The sequence below is a fragment of the Panthera onca genome, chromosome F2, assembly GCF_046562875.1.
Source record: "Panthera onca isolate mPanOnc1 chromosome F2, mPanOnc1 haplotype 2, whole genome shotgun sequence".
Taxonomy (NCBI): Eukaryota; Metazoa; Chordata; class Mammalia; order Carnivora; family Felidae; genus Panthera; species Panthera onca.
The window spans coordinates 54266036-54280647 of NC_138356.1; the positions used below are offsets into that span (position 1 = coordinate 54266036).

The 14612-nt window shown below is 38.5% G+C and overlaps 1 long non-coding RNA gene and 1 pseudogene across 2 annotated transcripts in view; one reads left to right on the forward strand and one right to left on the reverse strand.

Annotated features, from left to right (window-relative positions):
* The window catches only part of LOC144615135 (uncharacterized), a 392358-nt gene extending 383057 nt beyond the window's left edge, over window positions 1-9301 (forward strand). For both annotated transcript variants that reach the window (XR_014136567.1, XR_013553607.2), the window contains one exon: window positions 8982-9301. This is a non-coding gene — a long non-coding RNA (uncharacterized LOC144615135). The remainder of the gene's footprint in view (window positions 1-8981) is intronic.
* Window positions 2153-4215, reverse strand: LOC132664666 (protein BTG3 pseudogene; annotated as a pseudogene).
* Window positions 9302-14612: the final 5311 nt, after the last annotated feature.

A 14612-nucleotide genomic window follows, 5' to 3' on the forward strand; every position in this document is an offset into this window, starting at 1 on the left:
ACAAGAGCTCCTGGTGCCTCTCTATGGCTTCCTTGGATCCTCACATCCTCCCCAGACCTCCCGCCCACAATCCAGCACAGATAACATGCAGCACAGCAGAGAACCTTGATCCAGACTTATCAACATCTAAAAAAATATTAGGGTGGGGTCTAGGGGGAGTTAAATGGGTGATAGGCATTAGGGAGGGCACGTCTCGGGATGAGCACTGGATGTCATATGTAAGAGATGAATCACTGGATTCTACTCCTGAAGCCAAGACTACACTATGTGTTAACTAACTTGAATATAAATAAAAATAAATAAATATTCAAAGAAATTTTTTTTTAATTTTTTTTAATGTTTATTTATTTTTGAGAGAGAGAGGGAGACAGAGTGTGAACAGGGAGGGGCTGAGAGAGAGGGAGACACAGAGTCTGAAATAGGCTCCAGGCTCCAAGCTGTCAGCACAGAACCTGAACCTGACGCAGGGCTCGAACCCACGACCCGCAAGATCATGACCTGAGCCGAAGTCAAATGCTTAACCTTCTGAGCCACCCAGGTGCCCCTATACAAAAAAAATTTTTTTAATAAAAAATATTTTTAATATCATCACCCTACTACATGTTTATGTAAAAAGACAATGATAAACATATATATTGATGACAGATGATAGATCGATAGATAGATAGAATGGTCCATTTTGACATCCTAACATTCTTTGCCTCTTCCTGTAGTTGAAAAACCCAATTTTCTTTTAAAAGCCTATCATCCATTACTTTAAGTGCTCCTAGATGGTTCATTCAGGGGACTAAGGATAGACATGTGACCCAAATTAAGCAACTCAGACTCTGACTTCTACTAATTAGAATTGCTAAAATGAGATTTTGCATGGGATATGCTTATACTAAAAATTGGTTGTTTATTGGAAGTTCACATTTAACTGTGTGTCCAATATTCTACTTGCTACATCTGGCAACCCTCTCAGTAATTGAAGTGATAACTTCATGACACAGACAGAAGCCTGTCTGAGTCTGGTCACTCCTCTGTTGATTATTTTTTGTCTCCAAGATTTGCTATCACCATCCAGGCTCTGTCCTGCTTCAAATGTAGTCATTTAGCTGTTCCTCCGATTCTTTAACTACCCCTTCTCCTAGATCCTTCCACTATATTTCTTTGGGTTTTTTTTTTCTTTTGTTTGTTATTTTGTGTCAGATATCTAGAGTTGTTTTTTTGTAATTTGTAACAACAAAATTCCTAGTTGAAATATCACAGCAGAGACACAACTGGCAGGCTCATGCTGGAAACAGCCAGGTTTTTTTGGCCCGCAGAGTCTTTAAAACTGAATTTATTGCCACTAAGATCTAAGATCGACATATTTACTTAAAAAATTGACCCTTCTGACTTCTCCCAAACCACAGATCTGGCAAGATGGGACTGCAATCCCACTTGGTAACAACTGATCATCTGGATTAGAGGAGCTGCCCCCCTTTGACAGAACACGCGATTATTTATTTATCTGTCATGCTCTGTGTTTGAGTATGTGATCTATGGTGCATATAGTGCCTACGTGCTCCCTGGTTCTTTACTGCTTGCCTGATTCAGTTCAGTTTAACTCAATAAATCTTTTCTCAACACCTAAAGTAGTTGGCACTGAGGAGAATGAAATAAGGTATGGCCCACACCACCAAAGAGCCTCTTAGTCTAATTGTGGCAGACACTTCAAAGGAGAATTTCATATGTAATATGCTGAGAGAAATAATGGAGGTAGGTACAGGGCAGTATGAAAACCAACAAAGATCATTTCATTCAACCTGGGTTAACAGGGAAGGTTCTAGAGAATATGAAGCCTGACTGAGTTTAGGATAAGGGACAAAAGAATTCCTTACAGGTGAGCAGGTTACATAAAGGGAAGAAGGCACAAAACAGTAGACGGAGTGCAAATAAGTACAAGGTTGAGAGAGAATCCCAAGCAGGCTCCGAGTTGCCAGCACAGAATCTGACGGGGGTGCTGAATCCACTAAACGAAACAGTTGAGATCACAACCTGAGCCGAAAGCAACAGTCCGATGCTTAACTGACTGAGCCACCCAAGCGCTCCTGAACGTTTATTTTTAATATGTGGTCAGACTTATTCTACCTTCTCTCATCATTGACACCAACAGAATCAAAAGCAGCTAGTGAGGTGCTAACACCTGAGGATTAATCCAGTGATTCTGGTCACAACGCATTCCAGGAGGGATTTGGGTGATAAATGGTTCATTCTTCCTTTCGTGATTTGGATAACAAATGGAATAGGAGAAGGGTACTGATTCTGATGGCCATTCCCTCAGCACATTCCTGGCTTTTTTTCTGAGCAAAGGATGCCACAATGGAAGATGCAGGAATATCCACTGTGAAATGTGATACAAGGGGCTTGGGGTTGCAGTCACGGGATTGGGTTTCACTTCTTCTTGCTTGTTTCCTCATTGTTAGGTCAGGATCCTGAACTCAGAGATAACGTTATCAAGGGGCTTGGTAACTTTCTTGGAGATTTCATCTTGTTCTCATCCTCATTTTCAAAGCTGGCAACATTGTTTTTCTCTCTGTACCCACAGCACACTTCACGTAGACCCACCCAGAGTGAGTTCCTTTAGCAGACCTAGATGGGTGTAAGAGATGCAGCTGCTCTCATGCAGATGTCTCAGAGATGCAGCTGTTCTCATGCAGATGTCTCAGGACAGCAGGGTCTACTCTCTGAACTGTACTGACACAGATGTATCCATAGACCTGTTCTTTTGATGGTTTTTCTGGGTACCAGTGGTGTTGTATTTTTCTTGAAGTTTAAGAGTCAATTTCAAACCTCTCAACTGCCCCTTTTTTCAATTTACCATGTTTTCGAACTAGCCTTGTGAGAAAGAAGACAACAGCCACAATCTTGTTAATCTCTCCCGCCTCCGCTGCCCTGGGGCCAGAGTTGGCTGTGGACGACTCCAGAAAGGTAACTCAGGACATCCCCTCTGTGCTGTGATCTAGTCCGGAGAGCAGGTGGCTCCCGTATCGTCTAAATAGTTCTCTTTAAATTGTAAGACTTATTGGGGTGCCTGAGTGGCTCAGTTGTTTAGCTTCGGACTTCAGCCTCAGGTCATATCACATTTTGTGAGTTCGAGCCCCACATCAGGGCAGAGCCTGGAGCCTGCTTCAGAGTCTGTGTCTCCCTCTCTGTTTGCTCCTCCACCACTCACACTCTGTCTCTCTCTTTCAAAAAATGAATAAACATTTAAAAACATTTTTTAATAAATTATAAGGTTTATCAAGTGTTAAGCTGGGAGTTATTTTGTTGTGTTATTTATAAGGTATCTTGAGGAGAGAACCAAAAGACATATTAGCACTTCACTGGAAATTATCTATCCACTACCCTATTACCTATTTATACCCAATCTTGTTCCAGAAAAGATAGAATGTGACTTCCAAAATTACTACTTAGATAGTGTAAATAAAAACAGATCAAAAGGAAGAAACAACGGACATAAAACACGACTAGAGATGATTGTAAAATGTACATCATAAAGACCCATATGATTGCTACAACTAAATCACAAATTTGGCTCAGAGCATTCTACCAAGTTTACTGGCAAATGGAAATCTGATCAGTTCCTCAATGCACAGGGTTTATAACATAGAAACAGCAATTTATCAGGATGGATACATGATTATTGTCCTAAGATCAAACAGGATGTGCTTACTAATGTTCTTATATTTTACCTCAATATAGGCTGACGATCACAGTAGAGAACAATTTAATAAAGGCAATTCTGCAAAGAGGAAATACCCCCTGTGACTTCCTCTCCTTATTTACCTACTCGCTGTAATCAGCATGACTAGCTAAGAATTACAGTATACACAGCATGCAGCAGCCCCTTATTTTTTTCCAAATTATCATTTCATTGTGCATGCAATGTATTTCTAAACATCAAGCACAAAAGCAAAAAAATCCTGTATCTTTAACAATGTCATTTAGGTAAAAACCACCAAGAATCTTGACTACTATTATAGGCTTTTTTTTTTTTTTTTTTGCTGCTGTATAAGGAAAATTATGATCTTTACCACTTAAAGACTCAGAAATATTCTATCTCATTTCCATTTGCATGAAGTCTCTGGAGTTCGGCACTGCATCAGCTACAGCATTTAAAATCTCCTCTGGTTATTTTAATTACTTATGACAAAGATGGATAAAGAGTATACCGTTTGACAAAGCCATGATGACAAGCAAATAACAGTGTTTTTAAAAAGGAAAATGTGGAATTTTGCTTTCTGGCACATAACTGTTTCGCCTTATAAACATAAGGTTCAAAAGAGAATAGCTTAGTCTTAAATCAACCATTGGGTGGTGGGTGGGAATTTTAAAAGGGCGTCAGTTGTGCAATGGCTATATGCTAAGCACTGCACTAAAGGTTTCCACACAAATTTACCAAAGTGAGCATCCTGGCAAAAGCCCTGTGAAGAATAGGGGCTATCGTTCCTATTTGACAGATAAAGAAGCAGGGGCAGTAATGCTAAGGTCAGTAAACTTTTTCTATGAAGGGACAGAGAGTAATTATTTTAGACACTGTGGATCATTAAGCCGTTGTCACAACTACACAGCTCTGTTACTGCAACGTGAAAGGCACAGACCATACTTGAACGAGTGAGTGTGGTGGCGTTCCAGTGGAACTGTTTCCACAGAAGCGATGGCAGATCCACAAAACAGGTCTTTGGGTCATAATTTGCACACCTCTGAAAGGAGGTGACATGACCTGCTCAAGATTGCTCAGGAAATTTCGACTGGAATTGAGATTTCTCTTCTGGGTGTTGTACGTGGGTGATGAATCTCTGAACTCTACATCTGACACCAATATTGCACTATATATTAACTAACTAAAATTTAAATTAAAAAATATCAGATGTTCTGCTTTGAAGCTTAATGTTTTCTCCACTCACCCATAGTTTCTTTAGTACCTAGACACCCATTTTTAAATAACTAGTTATTTGTGGACAACTTTTGATTAGTTGTTTTTAATCTGGCCAAAACAATACCCCAGCAAACTTGTTAGAAAAATGTTTTTAAATATTCATTCAATTATCTACTAATAGCTTTATGTACATGTTGACAAATACACTTCAAAAATGTTTTTGTTTAATTCAAAGTTGTCCTGTTTTTTAAAATTTTTAATGTTTATTTACTTTTGAGAGAGAGGAGAGAGAGTAAGTGGGGGAGGAGCAGAGAGAGAGAGGGAGAGGGAGACAGAGTCTGAGGCAGGCTCCAGGCTCGCACTGCCGGCACAGAGCCCAACACGGGACACGGGACTCGAACTCATGAACTGTGGGATCATGATCTGAGACAAAGTTGGATGCTTAACCAACTAAGCTACCCAGGGACCCCTCAGAGTTACCCTCTTTTCTTTATTATTGAAAATAAGAATGTTCTGAAGTCAATGATCAATTTCTACATTTAAAAAAATAGAAAAAGAAGAACAAATTAAACTGAAATCACACATAAGGAAGGAAACTATGAAGAGTAGAAATCAAAGAAATTGAAAACAGAAAGATCAATGCAGAATATCAGTAAAACCAAAATATGGTTGTAGAGAACAATAAAGTGGATAGACCTGTAGACCTCAGATAGGAGAGCTAGATATTTTTACCTTGGTATCACAAATGAAGAAACTGAGACTGAAAGTAGAGAGTAAATGTTCTTGTGGTTATCTACCCATTAAGACAGCATCTTAACTCAAACCCAAGTGTATTGAGTCTAAATTCCATTTTATATTCATCAGCAGTAAATAGGATACATTGTGTACTGTGGGGTGTTTTGAACAGACGAGTTTTCTAATCTATTTTCTCTCACCCTTAAATGTATGATCAAGCACTAACAATGGAAGTACAATACGTTTAGCACCTGAAATTAGACACACTACCATATTACCACTTATCAGACAGTAACACTGTTAGCTTATTTCCAGAGTCACAGTATGTGGCTGTGCAACAGAGAAATTCTAGTCAATAATACGCACACTGTGGTCTATGTGAGTGGCTTCCCTGTGGATATACATCAGGTTACCTTCGCTACCATACCTGGTGGCTGCTCTGGTTCATTCATTAAATATTTACTGAGCATCTGCTATGTGCTAAGCTCTGGGATAGACTCTGAGGTCACAAAGATTAGGAGGAATCTTAGAGTTTAGTGGGAAAAATGAGCAAAGGGACAGATAATTATAATATAGTGAGAGCAGAATGACACAGTAACTCTAACAAGAGACTTCTAACTCAGAGAAAGAAGTGAATGTCAGGATTTGCCTCTATTCTTTTATAGAATTCTCATAATTCTATTAGAATTATTCTAATTCTCTTTGCTACTGAATTAAGGTTCCTGCTCCCCAGAAATAGTGCTGCACTGAAGGTCAAGGCAGGAATGGCCTTGTTCCTGGCTCCTTTATGGGAAGATTATGGTGGATTCTTAGAGGTGTTGGTTCATTATAGATCTCTTAGGTAAGTTAATCTATACGGCAAGCAAACCTGTGTCTGTGACTATGGACTGTCTTTCTCTTTAATGTCAAAGTTATTAGAGTAACAGACTCTCCCCATCAGTGACAAAGCTGAGAAGAAACACAGGAAAGGGATTGGATGGAGAAACCCTGTGCCAGAGCTGCAAATCCCTTGAGTGGAAAAGCCATGAGCGTCTTGTTCATGACTATATCCCCCTCCCACCCACATGCTGCGCATGTGCTAGAGCTGGACTGTGCTTGACTCTCAAATGTATAAATGGATGACTGAATGATAGATGCATGAAAATATTAGCCAGGGAATACGGATGTTTCAGTAGACAGGAAAGTATGTTCCAAGAAGACTGAACGGCATATGCAAAAGCATATGAAGAAAAAAAAGCAAGAGAGAGTATCAGAAGTTCCGGGACCTGAAAATTTTACATGAGACTAGTAAGAGTTGAGTATGAAAAGGTTAATAAGATGTGAAAGCTAAAAGTGTAATTCTGAGTCAAATCACTGGTCTACTCAATCATTTAGCACCATGACTTGTTGAATAAACTGGTTCCCTTTACATGGATTGGGTAAGCATTCACTAGCATGTCATAATATCTAGTTAATAAAACATTACACCACCTCCTGTGTGTCAAGCTGCATTTATGGGGTATAGATAAACAAATCTACCATTGTGAGTAGAAGCACACAGATTTAAAACACATAATGTATTCATAATTTTCCCCAATCTTAGTTACTTTATCTGAGTTGTCATGGTTGGGAAGTTTGGACAATCATTCTGTAATTTAAAAATACTGTTAATCAATCTGAAAATTAACATTTTCTTCCTTGTGCTTGCAGCAATAACTTCTGAGAACTTTATTTCAATTAGAAATGCCCAATTATAATGAATGTCTCTAATGAAGATGTAAAAAGACAGGAATGAAAGCAAAGAAATGAGAACACTGAAGAGATAGGTTCTAAAGGGCAACCATTATTCAGTTTCTTGTAATTGCCTTCAGAATTCACCATCTCCCTTAAAAGAAGAAAATCTGAATTATATATAATGTATTAGTAACAATTATACTTTGGGAGTTTTTCCAGGTGATTCACATAAACGGGTAAACAAGTGCATATGAGGGCATGTGTATCAATGTGAGTAGTTAAGGATAAACAATGTTAATTTTAAAGTATACTAGACAATAAAAGGTTAATCCTTACCTTGCTCTTAACTCTCTATTGTCTTGTTCAGATATACTTGCGAAAAAGTTGGAAGAAAATAAATTGCCAAGTGCCAACCTCTACTCATTTTAACCTATGGGCTCATATTTTAACTGTAAAAAAAATTTAGATTTCTCTTAATTCTTAATGACTAGAACATTAATTCTGCCATCTCGGGTTCATGTGGCACGCATGTGGGAAAGTTTCCTGACCAGCTCTCAAGAAGCAAAAATTCAAGGGTTCTGGCTAGACTTGCAATCACACAAGTAGCATTAGAAGCGAAGCCTATTTGAATGAAATCTGTAAGCACGACATTTTCCTCTGCAAATTGGCATCTGTCTAAGGATGGAAGAGCACACTCAAATTGATGCCTGTGTAAGCAGATAGATTTAGGTCCACAGGCAGGGAAACTTTGACAAACTTGACTACTACTGATAATCCATTTCTGCTCTATTTTTGCCCATAAGGAAGTCTAAGGCTTGTAGGAAACTCCACAGGAAGTCTATATAATAAATATATGCCTACTGTTTGTCTACTATCTATTAAAGTTTTAATTCCATGACTTAATTTAATTTTCACATTTCTGTGAGTTAGATAGGTTGGTTTTATCATCTCTTTTTCCTGATAGGGAAAATGAGGATGACAAACTTGAACGATGACACAGCTAAGAAGAGAAGCCACCAGAATTTGAATCGAAGTCTAACCCCAAAGCCTGCTTTTTCTTCTCTCCCCACAAAGCACCAATCTTACATAAGCCTTTTAAAACATGCAATTAGTGGCTTGGGATGTGTAGGAACTTTACTCCTGGTGCTCATCTATCAGTATTTGTCTTTCCTTCATAACAAAGGAGGTAGATACTTCATCATTGTGAGGATAAGTCTGAAATAATCTACCCCTGTAGAAAAGTCTGTGTAAAGTACTCTGAATAGAAGAGACCAGAATGAATATACTCTGTTTACTATGTCTCACATTTAAATATTATTCTATAGACAAAAAGTTGATATCTGTGGTTGTTAATATAATCACAGAGGCAGAGAACATTCTCTCACCCCCATCTTGAATGTGAGTGATTTCTACGGGACACTTTCTACAAGTGTATTGCTATTGCTATAACAAATTAACCATAATCCCCTCCCATATTCCAATTGTGGAAAATCCTCCTTAACAAAATTCCATTTAAAAAAGAAATAAGGTACAGAATGAACCACAGATTTCCTCAAGGAAACTGGGCAGGGACAGGGCCAAGGATGAAACTGATTCATGGATTTCTTTTTCTTTTCGTCTTGTTTAGGTATTCAAACAACGCAAGAGCTATGGACTCTCAGAGACTACCACTGAAGGGGAGACTGCTTAATAAGAAGACGAAGAGGAAGGGAAAATGGTGCCTCTAAGACGCCCGTTAATAATGCATCTGTCGGTAACCCTTCCCCACTACATCCCTGATCCGCCAGTAGCTGTTCCTCCTTATGGCCCTTCCCGGATACTTCACTTCTTATACATTTGGAAATGATTTCAAAGTGAGAGCTATATAAGTAAACATTTCCCCCACTTCCTGTTATGCTCTTAACTAGATGCCGCATAGAGATTAGAACATGAGAACAAACTGAGGGCTGATGGCAGGTGGGAGGGAGGGGAGGGTGGGTGATGGGTATTGAGGAGGGCACCTGTTGGGATGAGCACTGGGTGTTGTATGGAAACCAATTTGACAATAAATTTCATGTATTTATAAATAAATAAATAAATAAATAAATGAAATAAAATAAAATAAAATGTTAAAAAAAAAAAAGAACACGGACTCTGGAGCTGTTTGGCTTGGATTTGTATCATAGCTTTGCCATAGACTCGGGCATGTTGAATATGCTTCAGTTCTCCATATATGTAATGGGGATGATAATGTCTCCTTCACAGAGTTGTGAGGATTAAATGTAGAACAACAGTGTCTGGAACAGAGTAGGTTTTCAGTAAATGTTAGCGATCAAGAAGTAGTAATCTAAATTCTCCATTTCCATACCCATGTACAGTTTATCCTTAAACAATATGGATTTGAAATGCGTGGATCCACCTATATGCAGATTTTTTACACTACAGTTCTGTAAATGGATTTTCCTTACGGTTTTCTTATTAACATTTTCTTTTCTCTAGTTTACTTTATTGTAAGAATATGGTATACAACACATATCATGTACAAAATATGCATTAACAGCCTGTTTATGTTATTAGCAAGGCTTCTAGTCAGCAGGAGGCTACTGGTAGTTAAGTTTGAGGGGAGTCAAAAGTTATACCTGGATTTTCGAGTGCACAGGGGTTGACTCCCCAAACTCCCATGTTGTTCAGGAGTCAACTATAATTATAAAAATTCCATTGACACTTTCAATTTAATTGTGAAAAACAGGGTTTTTGTTCCAACCTTCATTAGATTCTCATAAAGTACTCAGGGAAAAATATCCCATCTGTCTATGAACAATATTTCAAACCTCAATGGTCACTAACTTCCCTCCACTCAAAGCTTTTCCATACTCCTACGCTTTATGGTGACATGTTTTTAATGAGTTGAAAGAGGAGCAGTCACACTCCGCCATGTTTATTTCTTTCAGTTTTTAATGTGAGTAATAAATATTTCCATTTATTTTTTAATTCACTCTCAATGACAACCCACCTAATGGCATGTTAATCTTTTCATGTTTTTCCCCCTATATAAACATATGGCCATTAAAACCGACAACTGTTGTATTTCTTTTAAATCACATAAACAATTAGAGTTACAGAAAGTGACCCACTAGTCCCAGTTTTCTGAGGACTTTCTAGATTTAAGCACTGAAAAGTCCCATGTCCAGAGAACTTTTTTGATCCTGGACCAATTGGGACACTTGGTCTTTCTACATTATCCATATTGGACAAATACATAGCAATTGTCTTTAACATATCCCAAATCGTTACATAATGAAGCATAATGAAAATAGCATTGGACTTGGGACTCAGAATTGCTGGTTTCAAGTAAGTCCTGGCTTTGCATTCAACTTTTGCTGTGACTTCAACAAGTCAAACATTCAAGGTTCTCATTTACACAATGAAACTGGAATACTGGTCTTTGCTACACTAGGGCTATAGTCAAGGCCATTGTAATAATGGTCATGCATACAGAATCTTGATGAAGAAAAAGTTTCACATATGTTTTCTCATCTGATCTTAAAATTTAGCACAGAAGTTGCTAAGTGGTATTCCTACCTATTCATGGTGGTAACTAAAATTTAGAAGTTAAAATGAAGTATTACACATGAAGTTAAAGTTCATTTTGCAGATATTTCATGTCCAAACATATACACACACAGCAGTATGTTTAATCAATAATAAAAATTCACATCTCTTCTGGCATTCCAATTTATTCTGTCATAAGAGAGTTGCCCAACTCTCCCTTTAACTTTTGTAGTGCAAATGGCTTCTTAGTCCAAAAAGAATCAGTAAGAAAAGATCATGTTAAGTACTGCTTCCACCAGTGAGCATTTTCACATATAATTATACAGATGCTGTTTTTCTAGGGTAACCCATTTCTTTGTAACTACACAATGTGCTTGTGTACAACCAGATTCTGAAAATAGACTTCCAGTTAGCCCTTTACAAGCTCTGTGACCTTGAGCCAGTTGTATAGCCTTGCTGTGCCTATATCTGTGCATTTGCATTTGTAGAATGGAAATAATAATAGTGCCTACCACATAGGATTGTTATGAGGACTACATGGATGGATACAGGAGAAAAGCCTTGAACAATACCTGGACCAGTCCAACTATTCTAAAAAGTGTTTTATCATGCTTATTACTTTGAGGCACTCACTGCCCTCAAGGAGAGGACAAGATATTGACTAAATTTGACTACGGCACTCAAGGAGCATTATATACACTTTGGGAGAAGTGATCCTGGGTCATGGGTCAAGCAAGGTGACCACAAAGAACACCGTGTTTATTCTCTTCCTTTAACTTAGAAAAGGGGCCTAACCTTTCTCTGCATTCATTTCCTTATATGCTTTATAGAATCAAGTGTTGAAAACCTTAATCCCAAATGATTTCCAGGTTTCAGATATGTTTAGTCTTCAATAACTTCTCTTCCCAAATAGGACATCAGAACTTTGAACATTTCAGGCACATACCAGGGTCAACAAAAATAGTTTCTGTCTCTATCTCAGTGCCTTCTATTCTGAATATTTGTGTTAATAATGTGCTTCCTCAGTGCTCTAAGCCAAAAGATTGTTTTCATCCTAACCCTTTCATAGGTTGCCTTCAAAGAAATGTTGCCAGAACATCAATATTTTCTCCATTAGAAAGCTTAAGAATTGTTTCCCACTTAATTCAGTAAAAATGTGGGTATAACTGGGGATGTCTCAGACAGCTGAGCTGTCATCAGGCGAGGTCATGGTGACTATTTGGCACAGCCCCTCCGCAGTTCTGTCTTGCTGTCCCTGCTTTCCCACCCTCTCCTTAGTCCCTTCCTAATTCTTTCACTACACAGGGGAGATGATCAGTGATGTACTGCTGGGAACAACTATTGAAAGTGCAATTATTCCTTGCACTACTCCTGCTGAAATGCAGCTCATCATATCTCATTTGGTTTTATTAATTACCAAACTTTTCCTTTAACTCTTTCAACAGCATGGTACCTACTACTCAGTCTTCTTCATCGGAGAAACAAAAGTGTCTTAAAGAAGGTAATGAGATCTTTTCACTTTTTTCTACCTTGTGTATTTAATCATTACGGTCCAATGGGAATGGCATCTAAGGAGTGTTCAGGGACTGTAGGGAAGCTTGCATGACATTTTCCAAGCTTGGAACCCATCTCCAGAGCTACACAGAGCTAACGTACCATTAGCCACAGTGGCCCTTGATTCAGCTCAGCCACACTACAACCCTGGCTACCTTCCTGATTTCCTTCATGGTCCCGTTCAGGTACCTGCAGCAGTATCGTCCCCAAAGTAGAAGATCATGGGGTTACACAAGCTTGGAGCTGGGTTCCTCCAAACAAAAGTGACGCGATCAGTCAATTTTCACCTGTTTAAATTTCCCGTTAAGGCTCTTCAGAGATTCAAGTTCAGCAATGTACCCAGGGGTTTGTCTTATGGATGGCTAATGTTCTTCCTTATATTCATTTACACATTTCTCTGCCACATTCCAGACTGCTTTATCTCTGGATAAAGCAGATATCCCTATCTTTTACTTTTATCTCTGCCATATTCCACACTTGCTTGTTTGATTCTCCTAATTAATGAAGCTTTTCTTTTACTATCTTACCAATATGGAGAGTCATTTCTTTATTTTTTTTTTAAGTCCCTTGTATTCTGGAGGCTGGAATTCACATCCCATTACTCGATCTCCCCTTAAGTATCAAGAGTAATCAGATACTGAGTTCTAATGATTCCTCTTCCATGGATTTTTATCACATCTTCTCTCTCTCTTTTTTAATCCCTATGACACAATCCTAATAAAAACAGCAACCACTACAGTTTACTGAAGGGATTTGTCACAGAGATTGGAACTTCTGAAACTGTGGCAGCTGGTTAAGTGGTCTTTTCAAGATTAATGTCTTTGCATCTCGTTAGAGCTTAAAATCTACTCGTTAGACAGTCATTCCCAGGAACGGAAGATGGAGATAAAGGAGGGGAGAGCAAGGAAAAGTTGGAATCCATGAACATGATCTGGAACCCACAAGGAAAGACTGAAATCCCTGTGATGACACAGGTTTCCTCTGACACAGGTTGCCTATTGCCTCTGTCTGACCTTGATGATGTAAGTATCTACGGAAATCAGGGCCTTTCATCACGGAGTTAAACTCACACAACTGGCCCAGGATTCAGAGATGCTGAAGAAGGATCCCGAGGAAGGTGGGATGCTTGCAGACCTGACTGCTGCCTCTAGTGAATGGGTTGGACATGTTGTGTGAGTTACAAAGTGTGTGTAGCTTCCCTTCTGCCCCCCCACGTAGCTTGCAAGGAGCTCCCTTGTGGCTCACCCTATCTGGAAACATACAGAAAAAGGAATTCTGAGAAAAGTAGTTCAGCCTAGCGAAGCTGATGCATTACAAAGCTGCTTCTCATATTTTCCAATTAATTGCTCATGACAGTTTTGAGCTGCATTTCCTATTTTGCCAGTGATTCACAACCCACCCTAATTAGGACTAGAAACTTGCTTTATTCTCTTATGAAGGTCTTAAGGTATTACTGAATTCCTATGTTTTGCCTGTACTATGCCACTTAAAATTTAATTGGATACTCACTTAAGTTAGCCTAATTAACTTCTCTATTGGTTAGAATTGCATTTGTCTGCAAATAACATTAAAGTTAAAGAAACAAACAAAAATTATACCTTAAACAAAGTTAAAAAGTATTTCTTTTCACATAAAAGAAGTAGGAGTCTTGAGCTGGTTTGTCCATGAACATAAGAAACTCAGGCTTCTTCTATCAATAAGATAAGTCCTAGCACCTCTAAAGTTACTTCACGGTCCATGAAGGCTGCTAGATCTCCAACCATTGCACCTACTTTCCAGGAAGAGACAAAAATTCAAAGAACTTACCTCCCAGCTCCCTTACAGATTTCTTGAAGATTTCCTTCAAATCCTGAAGAGCAACTTCCACTTGCATTTCAGAGCTTCAAGAGGAACTGAGAATTAAAGCCAGAGCAAAGTACATTGCTCAGCGGGAAATGAATATTAAGAAGGAAATAGCAACATCTGCTGCAATTTCTAAGAAGAAATACTCCCTACACAAATCATACTTCCCAAGATGACATACTACTTCCTTCCTTAGGAATGAGAATATTATCCAATATGAGGGTGGGCTTTAATAAAACACATTTTGTGTCAGGTGACTTCATTCAACATTGCCAACAAATACTTTTGAAGCTGTGCACTTACAGTATGGAGATTACAAAGAAAGTCTTCA